Genomic DNA, 18,732 nt, shown 5'->3' on the forward strand with positions numbered 1-18,732 from the left:
GAACCTTTTGTTTCAAACTTTTATGAATTTGGATTTTTTTTTGAAGACTTTATTTTCACTTTGAATACGTGCTTTTTCTTCCTTTTGTCTCGAAAGGCAGAAAGTGCCTTTTGAAAAACCTTTGTGTTTCTCTTGACCTATACAGCTGTGTAACTTTGATCTTTAGATAGTCTGGGTGAGCAGCTGACCTTTGTGTTTCAAAGGAATCAGGATTTTTAGAACTGCTCCTTCCCATTTCCTTTCTAACCACCCCCAAAAAATAACCAACCAAGCCCACCTCTATTCTATTTCAGTGGGAATTGATTCTTTTGTTACTCAGATTCTAAAGTTTTCTTGGAAGATGTGATTAATGCCTAGAAAATGTTTGGTGGCTGGTGCTTGTGTCCACCCTTGCAAGCATGAGTGACAGGTATATTTTATACTCCATTCCAATATCTGCACCTCTCACCAGCACTGACTGCCAGCTGTTCCCCAGTTGCCTTTTCAGGAACAGGAGGACTTTTACTCTACTGTCCATAAAAATATGCCTTTGCTGTTGCCACTAAACTTTATGGAAGCCATAAAATATCTTTTGGCTCCGACTTGAAACACAAGGAGAATGTTTGCACAATGAACATCAGACATTGTCAATGTTAATGTGTAATGTCTGTTGGCAGAGTTGTCTGTAAAGATTTTTTAGCCAGCCAAATGTTACTTCTATTTCACTCAGAACTCGTGTCTGTCATAGGGTGGGAAGAATAACAGGTTGTATTAAAATTGGCTACAGGCAGTTAAATTTTTTCCTGTTGCTAGCCTTTTGAGGAAGCCCTGGTAGAAATTGTGTGTGTCTATATATATATATATATATATATATATATATATATAAAACACCTTCTTTTCCAGTCTTCTTCAGCTGACTGTGGGTAGTGGAGTGGTCTATTGAAAATCTAGGATAATTTACAATCTATACACAGATGTCTGTGCATGTATGTACGTTTGATATAGGTATCTTAATGGATATCTTCAAAGTGATACGCTGGGTCTTAAACAAAAATGCATGAAAAATGGTCAAGGCTTGCAATTAATTCCAGCAGTTCCTGACTTATGTTATTTATGCCCATAGTGACAATATTTGAGTCGATTTAGACTGTACTTGAAACAGAGATTTCAAGCTTCATAACTAAGAGTGAGCAAAAACCACAATCTTTTAAAAGATATCAAAGCTACACAGAGCAAAAGAGAAGAAACAACCCAAGAGTCTTTTGTCACCTTGCAAGGTTGTGAAGCTTCAGTTCTTGCTGCTGTGAAAAACACAGATGTATTACTGTGTACCTGTGTCTGCACACATCAGCATCACTGCCAGTGTTCTGATGAAGACTTGAACTAAATCCCCAGATTTTTAATACAGAACTAAAAACCAAGTCTGTAGTCTGTTAGTCTGTCCTCCAGCAGTGACACTAATTCAAGTGTGCAGCTGTAATTTTTTTTTTTTTTCTGTAACACAATGTTTCCAGAACTTTACTAAGAACTTTCAGTCAGGACATGGAAATGACAGAGGAGTTCATTATGTGGCTGCCCAGCTATAGATTTATCACACTATATGGCACTGGGGTATTGAATTGGAGATATTTTGTACAAGGGTTTTTTGCATCCATATCCCAGCACTTTTTGCAGGCTTGAAGCTTTACATATGGAAGTAATAGACTGGAAGTAATTTACTAGTACAATTAATCAAGAATCAGTCTTGGGAACAATAAAACATATTCAAAATCCTTATATAAATGCTGTGTGATAAAGTCTGCTGCATGGAAACATAAGAGGCATTGTCAGTATAAAGGAGTATTAGAATATTATATACAAAATTGATATCCATGAGAACTTTGTGAATAAAAGTAAATATCTAGTATGGAAATCAGATCCATGGGTGTGGAAAACCCTAACATTAACTTCTGCAGGGTGAAAACTCACCCAGTGGGAAGGCTTTAGGTGTACAAGCTGATATAAGATGATTATGGTTCCCTGAGTGATGGAGCCATAAAAAGGCAAACACAATCTTTCAAAGCACTGCAATATTTTTCTAATAGAGAGGAAAATATACTTACATTGTAATTACACAAGATGTTTTTCAGCTGTCTGCTGGAACATCAGCACAGTCTTAGTCACTCATGATCACTATAAAAACAAAACAAACCAACCCCCTCACCTGTTACTGCAGCCAGGCAGGTCAGAAGTGTCCACACAAGGAAAGACTGAGGGAGCTCCCTTAAATCACCTATCCAAAGCTCAGATCCTTTGATAAACATGCCAGAGAGATAAACAGCATGGAGGGAGAAAAATTAATTGTAGAACAGTTGAATATAGAGCAAAGAATATATGGCTATAAAATTACTCTGAATACACAGAGAATTCAGGCAAAGTTCCCTACCTCTAGGTTGGTCAGGCCTGGTGTAGCCCAAAGGAAGAAACATGACCCTGGTGAATCCTGATGCTCCTAAGGGGATCATCCAGAAAGGATGCCCTTTTAGTTTATAAAGTTGCACAGTACTCCAACTGTATGTGGAGTTTGGAAATATGCTTTGTAACTAAGAACTAAATCCCTGAATTTAAAAAAAAGAAAAATTATAAGCAGCTGACAGAGTAGCCATTACTACTGTACTCATACCTGGGCAAGCAAAGGGATTTTTCATATAATCATGTATAGTCTTATTTATTTTGTGTACTTCTGTAAGTGTGTGCATGAGCAGCTAATATGGACAGAGAGGTTAGAGCCAAATCCCCAGATTGAGGCACTCCTGAGCTGTGGAGTGTTCAAAATCCAAATCAGGGCTTTACAGCTTGAGCCCTTCTCTAATATTTATTCAGATTTATGATAAATGTAGTACTTTAGAGCTAATTCTTGTTCATAATGTATCTGTTGTTCAGTCATGACTAAAGTGTATAAATATCACGCATTTATCTTTGAGCCTGTAGACATTTAAGCCGCTCTGTTCTTCGGGGTGTTATTTATTTATTTACGCCTTTGCTTGTTTGATAGATGGCAGCAGATAAATGTTTCCTAACTGGAGATGTCTCATTAGTTTTTGCTTTTAGTATCATCTGTCATATGACAGCAAACAACAGGGAATTTTTGCACATTTGTATGACTGTATTGCATTTTCACTTATAGCTGCTGCTGTGCTCTCATAGGTGAGGGTATACATAAAATATCACCTTTTCCTTAAAGACTATCTTCAAAGAAAATGCATTTATGCCCTAAGCAGAGCCCTATAGCCCTGTCATTCCAGCCCCACTCTTTCCAGGGCAGCAGGCTGGTTGTGTGCTGTAGAAGGTGGAGACTGGAAGCTGGCTCTGCTAAGCCTTGCCTAATGCAAACTGCTTTAGTATGCACATCACATCATGCCGGCTGTACTGCAGGGAGCAGGCAGTTATCGCACACGCGTGCATCCTCAGAGCCAGGATAAACACTCCGTTACTCTCCCTCCAAACTGCTCTTCTGGGAGGCAGAGAAAATAAATAGGGAGCGAGAGAGGCATTTGAAGTAACCTTTCTAAGAAGGAGGCGGCAGCCAATAGAACCTTTCTTTCTTTTTTCTTTTTTTTTTTTTTTTCCTCTCCCCACTTCTTACTAGAGAAATTCGTGTTACCTCAGCAATTAAGGAGAAGAGCCAGCATCTAGGGTTCCAGGCTCTGAGGGGGAGTAGCAACTTGTACCAGGTAGGAAGCCCTTTCAACATCCTTTTAAATCCATGCAGCTCACTTACTACTTGCTATGTTGCTATACAGTGTCTGACTTGTGGAGACCTTGTGTCTGCCAGTCACCATTCCCCGAGTGAAAGAGACCTTGGGGAGCTTTAATTGCCAATGACCTTCAGGGTATTTCTTAGAAAGGCACTGGTACTTAGTGCTGTAAAGTAAAGCAATCTATACTTTCATCTGATGGCTTAAAGTGTGCGTTTAGCATCAGGATGCAGCTGGGTGAAACTGCAGCTGTTACCCATCTACAAAACCATGTCACAAATGAGTAAAAATTAGCCATTTTATAATAACTGAAGCAGCTGCTCTGCATTTTTAGCAACACGGCTGTATTACTTTCCAAAACTTATTACCATAAATTCTTTTTGTGTTGGAAAGTCAGCAGATATGCTTTGCTGTATTCAAAGTTATTTTGACAGTTATCTACTATATTTTCATAGTTACTTATGCATATTTTATTAAGACTTTCCTAAACTTTCCCGAGGCAGCTGTCTTGTGGCAGGTTAGCATTGCTGCTAACAAATAATTGATGTGATATTGTAGTGAGTGGTTACGATATTCGCTTTACAGGGCTGCCTGCTGCAAGCCTGTGGGAACACAGGCACCTCCTGAGGTGTCTGAGGGCTGGGGTGGGATGGAGCCCCAGGTCACAAATGCTCATTTCTCCTGCCTTGGTACTACAGCACAGAGGGCAGAGCGAGGAGGAGGTGAAAGCTGGCATTGCCCTTTGTGACCCTGTTGTGCAGTGTTTTCCTCCTTGTGCTTTTATTTGTGTTCGCTCGCAGGAATGAACGGTTAGGTGACATCTCTTCCACCTCTACTGTGTGTATTGTGACAGGGATGGGACTTAATAAATTTATTAAAAACAGGAGCAGCAGTTCCATGAGTTCTGGGGTTAGGAGTCAGTCCTGTGAGGATCACCGTGGTGTCTGTGAGACTCAGACTTTCACTGTGGCACCAGTGTACGTTGTTTTCTGAGTAGCTAAGGGAGTCTGAGGCAAACTTTTGCAATCTTTGACATTTTCTTCTACACATCAGGCCAGAATTGCCCAGACCAGGAATTCTTAAGGATAAATATCTCTACGTATTTTTAATGTGTAAGCAGTGGCATCAGGAAGTATACCATGCCTAAGGATTCTGTTGCTTGCAAAAATACCTGAAAATAATGTTCAAAATAGTCAGAGCTTAGGTACCACTTCTGTAATAAAAATAAATACTGATAATAGCATAGCTTTCTCAATAGCCACACAACCTTTTCTTGTATGTAATTGCTCTATGCAGAAATAGCTCCATATATTTTGTTTAAAGGTATCTTGTGACTCTTATCTGTAGGAAAAACTATTGAGGATGTCTAAATCCGTAGCCTTTTCTTTCTGATGAGCATAATGAAAAAAACAATTCTTAGAAAATGAGAATTGTATCTGATAGCTATAAAAGCTAAGAAGGTACAAAAGAAATAGCTTTGAAAATTACAGCTGTGAAATAGAGGTGAGATGTAGTCAGCGACCAGCACTGGTTAGAGGATCTGGCAGTAGGTGAGAACAGTTTTACCCTCTGTTTTATCTGTTCTGAGAAATTCAATGCTTCAGAAAATTCACACTTGGAAAGTACCAGTTCAATTAGCAACTTAGATGGGAAAGAAAATAGAATGGGAAAGTGATGTCTTGACTCCTTTAATTTCTCTTGATATATGAAATTTGAGATGATGAAAATTATACTCACGCCCTTCAGGTTGTTTTAACAGGTTGATGTAAAACTGAAGTGAATCATTACCTTGAAGAGGAAAAGGAGGTAATAAGTTGAACACATCAATGTATTTCAGTAGAGACTCATAAAATTCAGATTTTCAGGAACATTTCAGGTGAATTACAGTTGGTGGGTTTGGGATTTATGGTTTTTTCTTTTTGTTTGTTTTTATTTGTTTGGGGGTATTTTTTTAAGCTCCAGTTCAAATGCTCACCCTAGGGATATGTAGAATTCTCAAAAAATCCTAAAAAGTATATTATTAATTGACTCAGGCCTTAAATTTTGGATTGAAATGGCTTATTATTTATTAATGCAGTGTCACACCTTGTAGGTTTCTCTGAGAGGGAATCACAGGGACTGTGCATTGTAATCTAAAGGTTTCTTACCTTGGTATTGCTTGCAGGTCACTTCATTTTTATGAGTAAACCTCAGTTTACTCATTAATACAGGTGTTGGCAGCTGCCTATTTGGGAACATATTGCAGACAGGAATTTTTCTGGATTATCCTCACTTGCACTAGTAGTGCTTTATGAAGATTTGCTTTTTTGTGACTCCAGTTCTCCTTGTAGCTTATGAACTTGGCTTTAATGATTTCTTATTACCTGTTGTTTACCCTACTAAAAACCTGCTGAAGTAATGTTATTTTCTTCATGACTATAAATCATGTTTTAAACTATAAAACAGATAACAGAAATCTTTATGCTTCATCTCTACCCTGGAAGAGATTCTCCTTACTGCAGAGAGCTTAGTGGGAATATGGGATGGGCCTGTCTCTGGGGGAACCTGTTACCTTTGACAAGGCCCTTCAGAAGCTCAGGAGTCACTGATAGCAAATCCATAATGTCTGTGTATCTAAAAGTGGACTGGATTTACTGTCCTAGAAATCTTATGATTTCTCAGCAGAAATGGTGCAATTGGTTCTGTGTAGCTTTTTTAAAATATAAAACCAGGCAAATCTGACTTCCAGAGGTATCACACTTAGCTGACATTGCATTGTCATATTGTAATGTGTGGATACTCCTTTACCTTGGTGGCTTTGACCAAATCTCTCTATCAGTTCCCAGAACTGCTCTTTTAAGATGGAAAGCTTGGACTCCTAGTGCCTGTGGAAATCACATGACAGAGTTTCAGGTTTGTTGCAAGGGTCTTGTCTCTTGATGTATGAAAGGAAAAGTCCCTCTCTACAGCTAATTGATGTTTCTTGGTGCTTTTTGACATTTTATTGTATCAAATAATTGGCCTGAGCTGAGAGTCTGATGTCAGTAAAGGGACTATCAAATGCAATGTATGACACTCTGTGTGTTGATATAATTCTGTATTACTGTGGGTCCCCAGAGTGGCCATTATCTTTTCATCTAGCTTTAGTTAATTTTAATAACTTCCTGGTATTTTTGGAAGCAAAACACTAAACACACAGTCCCAGTAATGTGTGATGACTACAAATTTATACATGAGGATTTCCAAACAACCTCACAGGTGGCAATTAGGCTGAGCAGACATGTCAGCACTCAGGCTTGTCTTCCTTCTACTGTGAGCATGAACAAGACTACGAGGCTAAATTTTTCTTTTTCCACTGTCAAGATATTGGGTAACATTTTTCCAAATGAATAGTTGAAGACAATCAGGGACTTTTGTACTTTGCTTTCGACGTGTGCAAGGGATTAGAATTAATGGCTGGACTCAGGGGATCAGGATTAATGGCAAGGCTGACTACACTAACTAACCATTGGACTTCACTGCCAACTTTAAGAAAATTGTCAGTTACTTAACAGCACACAACTTTTAAGATTTATTTAAGTAATAATCCCCAAGAAGCCAATCATTACTAGCAATTAACTGTTGGTTTGTGGGTTGTTGGACCATTAATGTTCTGACAAACTGACTGTTAACTACAGTAACAACATATTCTGATCTATGCATTTGCTCTGACTGTGGGTTTTGTGTTATATAACTTTATCTGCCCTAGACTTTTTTTATCAGCTAAGGAATCATTAAATAATTTATTCTCTGCTAGTGCCTTTTGATGCTATGTGGAAAGGCTGTGATGTTGGAGCTGTATTTATCATATCTATAAGGTTACACTTCTGGCAGAATGTGAAAAATGTGTTATTTTTTGCCTGAGAATTTATTGCTGTTTTTAAAAAAACACTTAATGCAGTACTTATGTTTAAATAATAATTTTAAACAAAATAGGTATCTGATTATGTAAAACGGTTTTTTTTCCTAAATGAAATTATAACAGCCCTGATCTGATTCAATCAGTCCTAGCAGCAGTGTTTAGCACAAGGAAGTTCTGATAAAGGTCATTTGTAGAATAAGCAGAATTGGAAAAAATAGCTTGTCGTGTTTTTGCCTTCTTGATATCCTCAGCCTCATTTAGAGTTTAAAATGGAAAGCAAAACTGAATAGTGAGAGACACAGAAAATAAACTGGAAGCTTAAAAACTGCTATTTTGATGAGTTTGTTTAAAATTCTGGCTTTATTTAATGTTGTATTCTATTTCATTGTTAAACTTTTTGGGGGTCAGAAAAATAAAAGGAAAGAAGCAGGTTAGATATAAAATTATATCTTTTATAAAGTAGGACAGCTGTTTTATCTCTGTGGGCTTTGCTTGCTTGATCCAGGAATCACCACTAGCTTAGGGTGCAAGTGTGCATGTGTTGACTTTTCCTTAATGGAATTGAGGTGGGCAGCTCTACTAAGCCTGATTAGAACCATCACAAAATCTGCCATGCTACAATGAAATGTAGGGAGATGGATTTAGGTCAGTGTTTAATGAGCCCCACATACAATACTGGCAGGAAAAAACAAAAAGAAACCTCTTAAAAGTTCAAGTTAAATATGTAATCTGAGTAATTTAGAATAAAAAGACCAACACGGACATTGGCTTACATGATTCTTAGTCTGAATCTTACCTAGAACAGAAAATGATGCTATTTTTACAATCCAAAAGGAAATATTATGCAAGGATTTGTACAATTCAGCCTCAGCAGGTTTGGCAGTGACACTGAGCAGTGAGGAGTGGTTGGTGCTGGGGGGGGATGGACCCTGAGAAGGACAGGGACCTGCTGGACTGGGTCCCCAGGGGGCACCAAGATGCTCAGGGGTCTGGAGCAGCTCTCCTCTAACACATGGTGGGAAAGTTGGACTTGTTCAGCCTGAAGAACAGAAGGGTCCAGGGATATCTCATTGCAGCCTTCCCGTGCCTAATGGGGATACAAGAGAGCTGGAGAGGGACTTCTTTATACAGGAATGGAGTGATAAGGGAAGGGGCAATGGCTTCAAATTGTTAGGGCAGATTTAGATGAGATGTCAGGAAGAATTGCTTCCCTGTCAGTGTGATGAGGCACAGGAACAGGTTGCCCAGAGTAGTTGTGAATGCCCCATCCATGGAAGTGTTAAAGGCCAGGTTGGATGGGGCTCCTGGTCTAGTGGAAGGTGTCCCTGCTCATGGCAAGGGGGATTGGAATCAGATCATCTTCGAAGTCCCTTCTGACCCAAGCCATTCTATGAAAAATTAATCACTCTTTTTACAGTTCAAAAGCTCTTGTTTTTACATTTATTTTAAGCAACCAGGCAGTGCCAGGGTTGACAGCTGGTAAAATTTGTCAGGATTAAGGTTACTTATTGTAGAGCTGCAAGGGAGGCAGAAAGATGGGAGTGCAATTTTTGTTATATTATGGTGCATTAGTTTGGTACAATAAATGCATCTCTGAAGTACCTCTTTGGATAAAGCAACTTATTGTGGAAATTATGGGAGGTGGAGAGAAGGAGGATCTCTATGTTCAGCACCCTACCCAGCACAATGTGCAGCAATTTGAAGGTACCTGTAAGGAAGCAGAAGAAAGCAACACAAATTCTGAGAAAGAAATTACTTTTGTGAAGTGGCCATGCTGTTGGGTGTAGTTTCCTTCTGTGCTTTTTTCTTTTCACTTCAGTTTTTTCAGACTGGTACAAATCTCTTGGAGAAGACAGACATCATTCAAGAGAAGGAGTAAAGGTAAAACAGTTGTTCTTAGAGACAACTTGTTTATTTTGTGATGTCCTTTCTTAAAATGACAGGTATTTAATTGAAAAAGGTTTTCCTGGTATAAAATATATCCATCAAGCTTCTGACATGAGTGCTTTGTTGAATGTGAGGCATACCCCAGTGTTCCAGACTGGCTGTACCTTTATTTACATTTGCCAAAAAAACACCTGCCAGATTTAACAGCAAATCACCACACAATAAAATGGATCTTTAAGTCAGCAGAAATGAATGACAGGATTCTGTGTTCTATTGCCAGGATGAAAGAATACTTGTGTAGGGCACTAAAACAGAAAAATGGTTTGCATAGAATAAAACTAATTTTGCCTTATTAATACTTTATCTGTAGACCTAAAAATCAGAGAGAATAGACATTATACAGCATATAGAGGTAAGGAAATAAGAACCCTGTTTCAAATGAATTGTGGCCTTTAAATACTCAAATACTTGAAATTAATTGTTCTTTGGTATATTAATATCAATTTATCATCTAAGTTCAACATTTTTTGTAAGGGAGCATAATTCAGGCAGAATGACAGATGAATTACATGTTGCACTGACATTGCACCCAAACAGTTCACTGTGATTTTACAGCAACAGAAACCAAAGGTCAGCTGCTCAAAGCTGAATTACCAGCTGTGTTGGGGCTCCAGCCTGGCATTCACCACTGGGAGCCTCTGCAGCCAGACAGAACAGCTGCACTTGAGTCTTTCTCTGTTAACAGCAAAATTGTCCCCATTCTCAGGTGGGTTTCCTAAGAAGCTCCTTACAAGGTAGCCTAAAAGTGAGAGATCCCCAACTCTGAGGTCCATGTCCATATCCTGTCCCCAGACAGAGCATTCCAGAGCTGCATTCCCTTCCTGGTGTGGGCTGCAGTGCAAACAGCCAGGGCTTCCTGGCAGCTGAGCATTTGTCTTCATTCATAAGAAGACACTGAGCTTTTAGGGTGTTATTTAAAAAGTAATTATTTGTACTTTTCCCTTCAAATGGCACTTCAGTGGCCCCAATACACTTCACGTTTTGAATTTGTAGATTTAAAGAAGGCTCTGCCATTTTTAAAAGAAAATTTGAAGACTTAAAGAAGGGTCTGCAGTCTGCCACTGGTCTCTGTACAGGTACTGTACAGAGACCAATGTTAGGTGGGAGGTGAAGAATAAATCACAGCAATGGAAGAATGTCTTCTTTACATGCTGTGTCCTTGCATAACATGGTCTTTCTTAATATCCATTTGGTATGATGCTGAAATTTCCTGATTCATGCAAAAGGGATTTGGATCTCTGAACCAAGGATGACACCACAGGAGACCTTCCCATGTTGTTTTGCAAATAAACATGTATTCTCTTCTGTCTTTAGATGCTTATCCACAGTTCTGCTCCACATGCAATTTGCTTCCATAGAATTCTGGAACTTTGGCTAGTCATGGGGCTAGTGACAAAACCTGTCTTGCTCAGGACACTTGTTTATATCTGAGGAGATAAAGAACAGTCCCTGTCACTTAAGCCTGTGTTTGATTCTTTTTCCTCTTCCATTTTTTTCTTCATTTGCTCATGTTTAAAACCAAGGGAATGAGTTGACAGGAATTAGCTTGAGTAGCCCAAGACACTCAAAATTTTTTACTGCCATAACTGCTGGCAGTTTTGAAGAGAATTACAATAGGACATGCACTCTGAGAGTTTGTTTCTCTTTCTGTAGTAAATTTGAATAATCTTTTTCTCTGTGTGACTTTCCTCTCTGAAATTCTATGAGACAATATGTCAGGGAGCTGTAAGGCTTAATTATTAAAAATCTAAATATATGGTATTCTGCAGAGAGGTAAAAATGAGCTTTTGTAGGTCTCATAAAATTGCTTCGAGGCAATTCTTCCAATTATGTAATGAAAAATGTAACAAAGCCAGAGGAAGAAATTAAAAATTATAAAAAACTCTGTCCTTAATTTTAAGACTATTTTGATTTTCAGAAACTGTGTTCTCATTACAGTCTTTGGAATGGATGTGTTTAGAGTTTGATGTGACACTGGAAGGGTTTTGCTTATTAGACTCAGGTGAGTGCTCCAGGAGGCTCTTGGAAAACCTCCAATTTTCCCACTTCACTATCAATTAATTACACTCTTGAAGTTCATGAAGTTTGCCTAATTATTTTGGAATGTTTTGGAGCTGCATTTCCATTTTGAGCAGTGGCACAGTATATGAGGATAGAGACCAGTGAATGCCATGTGCTGAGAAACTGACATTGTTAAAAGTTCTGTAACATTTAAGAAAAGAGGTGTTAGGAATTGGAGCAAAGGTCTGCATGGGTTATCTCCTGTACCTTGGCAAGGTGATCTCTGCAGGTTACAGGGGAAGAACGGTGCAGATGTGTCCTCTGGCCTCACATAATTACACATGGTCAGAAGGCAGACTGAAGTGGCACCCAAGTAAAATGTTGTGTGTTTCTAGAAGAAGAAGGATGCTGAGAGGCAGAAGGGACAGGATGAAAGGATTCTCAAAAGGTGCTGGATTTTTGCTATGCAGCACATTAGAATACCTGTTCCCAAATGCAGTATTTAGTGTAACAGCAGAAAGTTTCACTAATATTTTCCTGCAGGATAGAAATGGACTTCTGAAATTCAAGAATTGTTTTGCTGCCTAAGTAAACCCAAGGACAAAACTGACATGCAGTTTCTGTGCTTCAGTTAAGGAGTAAAAGGATCCTTCCCCACTCTTCATTCTTTCTTTGACTATTGCTGGGGGTGTGGCCAATGTTTCTGAGGTCCTGATGTGCAGCAACTGCATTGTTTAAGTATTTCTAAACTGTCTGGTAAAATACTATGAAAGCAGTTATTTTCAAGAGAGGTCATCATTCAAACCTTTGAGATGGAAAACCCAAAAGCAGGAGGAAAAAACTCTAAAAAATAGATTTCTTTGTAGCACAAGCAGATTGATCATCATAGATAGGCCAAGAATTTCATTTTCTTGGGGCTAGCATTGGTTTGTTCATCACTCAAGTTTATATTTCAATTTTCCAGTGTCCTGGACCTAGCACACACATATGTTTTTCTCTGAACTTGAGGAAGTTTCCAGTGCCACAAATTGATAATGGTTAGACTTGCCTTTAGAGAGATATGGTTTTCTTTGTGGTAACTTTTTCATGATAAATGAAGTAGTTGCTCTATATCCAGTAAATATGTTCAGTCATCTGGGACATCTCCAGGTATAGGTACTGTTTAGTGTAGTGATGTCACAACTGCAGTGCTGTGAAGTTTTAAATACAATGAATTTTGTTTAGGCCATGTGCTGTATGGGGATAGTCAGGAATGTGAAAGATGCCTAAAAAACCTGATACCATGGATAACTAGAGTGCCTGGATGTCTCTGAATACTCTGGCTGTATTTCAGAGAAAAAGACAAAAATATTCTGGAATTTTGCTTCAAGTACTTCAAAGTCATTGCAGTGACAATATCCATTATTGTAATCTGCCAGGGACACACGGAGGTTATGTCAGGTAGTGGGGCTACAAGTCAATCCCTCAATAAATGCTCCCAGTATACCTTGTTTTAAAAATTTAGTGATTTCCTTGAAAATATAAATTAGCAAAAACAATTTTTCTGAAGCCCAAAATGTTTGTGGGCCCTGTCACAGGGGGAGTTCAGAATTCCATACTGGAAGAGTAAAATGACCTTGAGGACTACAGTAATACTATCTGAATGAAATTCAATAGGACAAAGTGCAAGATCATGCACAAAAACAATACAATTCTGTTATAAGCTAGGAGCTTGTTAATTGGAAATGACAGAAGAGGAGAAAGTCATAGAATGACTGCAAGTCATCAGTGCAAAACATCAATGAATAGGGCAAATACAATCTTACACTGTGCTGGGGGAGATATTTGTGTTAGCAAAGGAAATAACAAACACCTGAACTAGGTCCTGCAGAAACAATATTGTGGGATATTTGTAATCATTTTCTTTTTCTGATTTTAATGAAGGTGAATTCAAGCTGGAACTGATGCAAAGAAATGCACCAGCTGAAATGCAACTTGGATGTTCAGGAGAATGGGAAGTCTTACAAAAAGAGTCTGAGAGACTTTGTTGCGCTTAGTCCAACCAGACAAATTTATCAGAAGTTGAGCAATAAATTAGGAAAAATTATATAACTATATTTAAGTTGGAAATAAGTGTGTCCAGCTCTCAGAGGTGTGATATTTTGGACCCAATTTTAATGGTGATCAAGCCCCCCCACAAACTACCAGCCTTTGAACTAAGATCCTTTTGTCTTAAAGGAGAAAATCGAGCCTGCCTGCTAGTGACTGAAGGGAGCAAGGGAACAATAATTTCCAGTGCTTCCAAGCATTTATAAGGAAAAGCCAATATTGAAATAAGTTCTATAATTCAGATACTGCTGGGTTCATGTGTGGTTCAACCTCTGTTTATTTGGATCATATTGGAAATGGAAGAAATCAGCCTATGTCATAAACTGCCAGAATGGTGTTGTCAGACTGGGAAGAGCCACAGTGCTATAATGGCATTGATAATGCAGCTTATCCTCACTGACATATTCTCTTTCTTTTCTCTCTGTAAGGACACATCCTGCAAATACCTACCTGGATATTTCCTCCACTGAAATATTGCATTCCAATCTACTTTTAATCTCATTTTTGTAAATCCCAGTGGCTTAGATCTGACTGGACCCCATGCTGATCACAAATAGAGAAAAGAAAGGCTTGAACTCCTGTCATGCAAACAGTTTTTCCTTGAGAATTTGCCTTAATAGTATTAATGAACTCCCATAAAATTACCATCTCTGCCATCCTGCTGATCAGAAATTCTAGCTTTGCAGGTGTTGGGTGTTTTGCTTTTATTTTGCTTTTTTTTTCCCCTCATAATGAGCTGACAATATTTTTTTGCTGTTCTTGGCATTAGCCACTTCTTCCTTGCTGAGCTGAACTGGGACTTTGAAAAACAACATCTCCTCTCTGGTGTGGGAAATCAGTGTGCATCAATCAGGAGGAACTGCTTCCTTTGCAGTCCATTCAGTAAGGCCATAGAGAGCTATTTTGGAGAAAAGGGAAAGAGTGAAAAATGTGTGACAAACACAACAGAGACTAGGATGAAGAGAAAAACCATGAAGACAGAAAGGTCGGCAATGAAAAACAGGGAAGAGGAGCAGAAATATTAATAAAAGCAAGACCAACATATGCATGGCAAATTATCCCTTTTAACTATTTATTTAGGCTGAAAAGAATTGCCACAAGTCAAGTCACATAAATTTTAATTTTTTACTGCAAAGTTTGTAGTAGAGCTAAATGTTGTATAGCTGAAAGTGTCTGTCAGTCTCCTCCTGAGAGGCGTCCAGTGCTATTGCTGCATTGAAGGAGGCTCAAATCATCCACTCATGTTTCAGGCTGTCTTTAAACCCAGCCTGAAGGTCCTGCAGCCCAAAGCCTGGTCTGCACTGGCTGTTTTGCCACCCCAGAGGTATGATCTTTTTGTAGCCATTTCCAGTTTTTCCATGATGGCTTCACATCCAAGGGTAATCTGGGTTGGGAGCAGCCATCTCTCCAGGATAGTCTCGCAGGATAGATGAACCTTTCCACAGCTGATAGACCTTCTTACAGGAGTGTTGTGCCACTGGAGTGAGCAAAGGTGCCCAGGAGTGCAGCCAGGACAGGAGCCCTGAAGGACAAACTCCTGACTCCACTGAACTCTTGTAAAATTATCCTATTCCTTCCCAAGTTTTCATATTGGGACCAACATCCCTGCAAGCTCAGTCACCTTGGGAGAACCCAATTCTTTTTCTTGTAGAATTCTCCATGTATCTGATCCCCCTGTGTGCACACTTACAGGCTATAGCAGTAGAAATTCTACAGTGAAATCAGTTGAGAAATTCTACAGTGCCTGAGGGTACTGGAGCAGCTCTGAGAGGAGATAATAACTGAAGTTCCTCAAATGCTGTCAAATGGTAATTGTGGGCTCAAATTGCAGCTTTATTGGCACAAAGTAGAATTGCTGGGAGGGAATTCCTAGAACCACCATGTCATGTACAGAATCTTTTTTTTTCTTCCCTCTAACTTGAGTTTTTGTTGGATTTACCTTCAATATCAACACCTGTTTATCTTTTGATTTTTTTGCTGAACTACTGGTTGTACCTAGTTAATGGGGAGCACTTAGGCAGTGATGAGAAGCCGAGATGTTTTCTTTTAGACTGTGTTTGAAGGTGATCATGAAGTAGCTTTTAACAAGAAATAGTCCTGTTCCAAAATAATGTTCCATTTTGCTCCTTGAAAATTTGTTCTTATGTTGACTGTATATATTCTTTTCAAAATGGAAGTCAGAGAAATACTCTACATAATTTATAAGCTAGTCAGCTCCTGTGATGATTAGACAATTCCTGCTTCAGTGAAAAGTAACTAATCCATCGTCCTCAGAAGGTGAAATAATATATCTCTGCCACAGAATCAAAGGCTGATACAGAACCAACCCCTACACCCCTAAGTGTGCTCTCAGAACACAGGTATTGCCAGGATAGACTTGATTTTGTTGGCAGTTTTAATACCTAAAAAGAGGTAGCAAGTAAGAGATATTGTGAGTTTTCGGAGAAATATTAGATACCCATTTTAAACTGCAAATTCAGATATTCCTTGAAGCTTGAAAACTCAACTTTTTATAGCATAATGTGGAGAATGCATGATGTAGAAAAATGAAGCACTGCGATGGATTGATTAGGAGATATGTACTTCTAGCACATTTGCTATCAGAAAAATGCATGATTACATGAAGACTGAAGTAATAGAAATGACTCTTCATATCCGTCACCTCTTCTCAGAGCATTCAAAAATCTCTGCCTATGCTTCATAAAGAATTTCACTTCTTGAATCACACAGCTGACAAACTTTCACATAAATTTATCTCAAGGAGTATTGCTTGAATTGATTTAGGATAAGCTGTCTTACTTCAGAGAGACACGGGTCTTAACCTGTGCTTTTTGAAGTAATTACTTTAGCTGCAGGTGTGAAGAATACAATAGTTGTGTTAAAATGTGACAGTTTTATAAGCCACAGTTATTGTGAACATGGAAAAAAATTAAGTTCAAAGACATGGTTTGGAAGTTTTGTTGAGAGCACTGCATAATATAAAGCTGTGCCAGTCTCACTTTGCATTGCCTTCAGTCTTTCTGGAGCTAGAACAGGCTCCTGTTGGGAGACATTGGTCACAGTCACAGATTAAGTAGTGGAAAACATCTGTGTTGGGTTCACACCAGACTCCAGGAGCTGCTGGTGCTGAACACTCATGCTACAGAACTGCAGGCAAAGAGATAAAGCCAGTGATTACTCCAACTGCAGCTAAGTGCCAATATACCTTATAGTTACTTTGAATCTTTTCAGACGCATTAAAAATACATTCAGTAGAGCCAACTTCTTGCATTTTTTGTTAAGGTACGTGAACTTGCTGATGAGAACACAATGCAGAATGGAGATGAATGCAGAAAAGGTGAGAACAAACATCCTGACAGCAGCCAGGTGTTCTTGGGCTTTTCAAAGAGAACTTTCCTTGACCCTCTTAGAGCACATGGCTTATTACTGAAAGTGTCAAACACTTTGTTATCTCTGTTCAGCAGCACTGTGCATCAGGCCATTTATTCATAACTTGGAGTGCTGCTCTTATTATAGAATCATAAAACATTCTGAGTTGGAAGGAATCCACAAGGACCATTGAGTCCAACTCCTGGCCCTGCACCAGACAAAGCCAAAACTCCCATCATGTGATTCTTACTGCTGTACTGCAGTTGAGTGCTTGCAGGGTTGTAACAACAGTGAGCTGTAGCACCAAAGTTTAATGTAATCTCTGGCAGTTTCTTTCATGCTCTCATGCAAACCAAGGTCTGGGGCTGCCCTGAAGAGGGAAAGAGGGCAATTCTTGCTGCAGAAACTGCTATTGCACCCTGAACCCCACTGTTTGCTCCTTTCCTCTGTCACAGTTAGTGCTCTTACTACAGCAGCATTTGTGGCATCTGCTCCTGCCACACTGACTCACCTTGGAGAGAAAATGAATCAGAATAGCACGTTGGTGGTGGCAGGGAGGAGAGCAGCAATTCTCAGCTTTATTTCTCTTTGTTTCTCATTGAGCCCTTTTTTTTCATTTCTTAACTCTAGTAAGCATTCTCCATATGTGTTTAGTATTTTCACATATGTTTCTGTGTATATTTAATTGTCTACAGTAGACTCTTCCCATCTTGTCTTCCGGCTTCTTGTGTCAACTGTCTGTTTAGATTTTAAGCTATTTGAAAAGAACCACTTCTTTATGTATTTCTATGCAGTAAGATACCACCCTGCAGTTAATTGGAGGCTCTGAGTAATCTTGCCATATAAAAAGTATATCTACTGATAGTACTCAGATTTTGGTAGTTTTTTAAATGTCAAAGTCTATGCAGGAAAAAATGACAGGCTCTTATCAATAACCACTTTTCTTAATGTGCCTGTGTAGATTCCTACAACTCAGAGAGAAGAAATCTACCAGTAGATAGCAGTGTAACTGTAGTATCTCTGTTGGCGTTTTAACGAGCCTATTTTTGTGCTAGCTGTAAAATCTCATGCTTTGTGCTATTGGAAAGATTTTAAGGCTGTTCTGTATAGAGAACTCAAACTTTATGAAGGTAAAAAGATAGAAAATACAAATACTTCCTTTCTGAAGCATACTCTGCAAAGGCTTGTGATATACGAAGGCTTGCCCAGAACACTGTGTAAATGATTCGCTGGTAAAGGCTGGGTCTTTGTACCAATGTTCTATTCTTTTAGAATACTCAGTTTAGCTTCAGGAATTCTTCAGTACTCTTTGATGTTTATCTTAGTGATTTGCAGTCATTTCCGGTGTAAAATGTTGGTATAATTAGTTTTTGGTTAATGATGATGATTTTGTCAGTAAGTAAATGATATAAAGTATGCCTTAATCTTCTAGGCTTGTATTACTTTGCCACCATTTACTGTTTGGTTGGGTTTTTTAAATTGAAAACCAAAGGGCACTTTTTTTTGTTTAATATTTGCTGTGGTTTTAGGTCCTGTTGTTAATATCTATGTCTTTAGTGGTTGGACTTCTAGCATTTGTAATTATGGTCAGAATGGCAATAACACAAACACCATGGGAAATGCAAAGTTTTCTTAGTAAGTTTGTATTTGATAAAAGTTGCTCTTTCTACAGCTAGCATGTGCTATATTGAAAATACGTTAGTGTTAGAGACCTTTCAGAGAGAAGATTAT

General features: G+C 38.7%; 1 protein-coding gene across 1 annotated transcript in view; it reads left to right on the top strand.

Annotated features, from left to right (window-relative positions):
* The first annotated feature begins 3,607 nt into the window (after window positions 1-3,607).
* Window positions 3,608-18,732, top strand: part of TENM1 (teneurin transmembrane protein 1) — a 774,924-nt gene continuing 759,799 nt past the window's right edge. The window contains exon 1 of the mRNA XM_064713345.1: window positions 3,608-3,692. The gene's annotated coding sequence lies outside the window, so the exon portion shown is untranslated. The remainder of the gene's footprint in view (window positions 3,693-18,732) is intronic.

This window comes from Zonotrichia leucophrys, chromosome 4A (assembly GCF_028769735.1).
Source record: "Zonotrichia leucophrys gambelii isolate GWCS_2022_RI chromosome 4A, RI_Zleu_2.0, whole genome shotgun sequence".
NCBI classification, from domain to species: Eukaryota; Metazoa; Chordata; class Aves; order Passeriformes; family Passerellidae; genus Zonotrichia; species Zonotrichia leucophrys.